The sequence below is a fragment of the Nicotiana tabacum genome, chromosome 1 (assembly GCF_000715075.1).
Source record: "Nicotiana tabacum cultivar K326 chromosome 1, ASM71507v2, whole genome shotgun sequence".
NCBI classification, from domain to species: Eukaryota; Viridiplantae; Streptophyta; class Magnoliopsida; order Solanales; family Solanaceae; genus Nicotiana; species Nicotiana tabacum.
Window position 1 is genome coordinate 173,336,903 of NC_134080.1, and position 1,268 is coordinate 173,338,170.

Below are 1,268 nucleotides of genomic sequence, written 5' to 3' on the forward strand. Positions count from 1 at the left end.
TGTAATAGTGTTTTCCTTGTTTGTTGTACAAAATTTTATTTTAATTTAAGTGGAAGTTAAGTTTAAGTTGTTGTGTTACTATACCAAATACTATAAAACGAAATGAGAACTAAAAAAAGTAACTGTCATATTCGACTAAATATTGTTGTTAATGTATACAAAAATATTATTTACACCAAAAAAACATAAAAATGGAAGACCGAATCAATGTGTCCCGCATCCGGTGTGTCTCAAAGTAGTCGTTGGCCTGAGGCGCATCCCCTGCCGCCCGGGTACGCTATCAGGATCATCATCATCAAGTCGTCTCCTTATGGCCGGATGCGGCACAGGATGACATGTATCGGTGGTGCTGTCAGGTCCAGTAGAAGGCTACATAATAATATCAAACTTAGTATAGAAAACTACATAACAATTCACAAAAATTTATATTGTCTTACCATAATCGTGTCTGGATCCTGAATGTAGTCATCTGTCGCAGCATCGCATGAAGCCTAAAAAAGTAAATTAATAAAGTTAAAGAAAATAAATAAGTTATAGTAAAAACAGTAATAAAATTTAATACTAATAAACGCATACCTGCGCATGTGATGAGCTGCCATAACTCAGTCAGTGCCCACTATCAAAATCTCAGATCGATTGAGACTCATCAGTAGTAGACGGGCCAGGGAAATATCTACCCAACTCCACTCCTTGAAAATCCGAGCCCGTGATCAAGAATTGACCCGATGGGGTCACCTGCGACGTCCCTGGAGTGTCATAAATGCCAAGGCTGTAAGACGGCATGTCGGTCTCATGCATGCCACCTCCCATATCAACAGCAACATCATCAGCAGGAGCCTCAAAGCCCCCTTGCTGGGGACCTCCTCTCCGCCCACGACCACGTCGTCCAGCACCAGCAGGTCATCGTGGAGCAGCAGCAGCTCGTCGCCCACCACCCTGTGGCATACCATGACCTCGCTAGTACGTGGCTGGGTCAACATAATCTGGCTGGTGTGCCAAACGCTGATCCGATCGGCCTCGCTGCAGTGTCTGGGCAGCCACATCCATTAAACAACGACTATAGTCCTGCATGATCACAGGATCGTGGACATAACTCTGCATCTGCTTCCCCATACAATATACGGTATGCAATCCAATCGCCTGCACAAAAGTTTTTAATATAAACTACGTATTTGACTAGAAATTACTATTAATGTAATTGATAATAACAGAAAACATACCAGAGCCTCATGTGTCCCGGCGTCTGAGATGTACCGACCATCTACCTG

The 1,268-nt window shown here is 43.1% G+C and overlaps 1 long non-coding RNA gene across 1 annotated transcript; it reads right to left on the reverse strand.

Moving 5' to 3' along the window:
* Positions 1 to 257: 257 nt before the first annotated feature.
* On the reverse strand, positions 258 to 658 carry LOC142161848 (uncharacterized). The gene is made up of 3 exons (XR_012693541.1): positions 577 to 658; positions 438 to 491; positions 258 to 369 (listed from the first exon to the last, which is right to left on the reverse strand). It is a non-coding gene; the product is annotated as an uncharacterized LOC142161848 (long non-coding RNA).
* Positions 659 to 1,268: the final 610 nt, after the last annotated feature.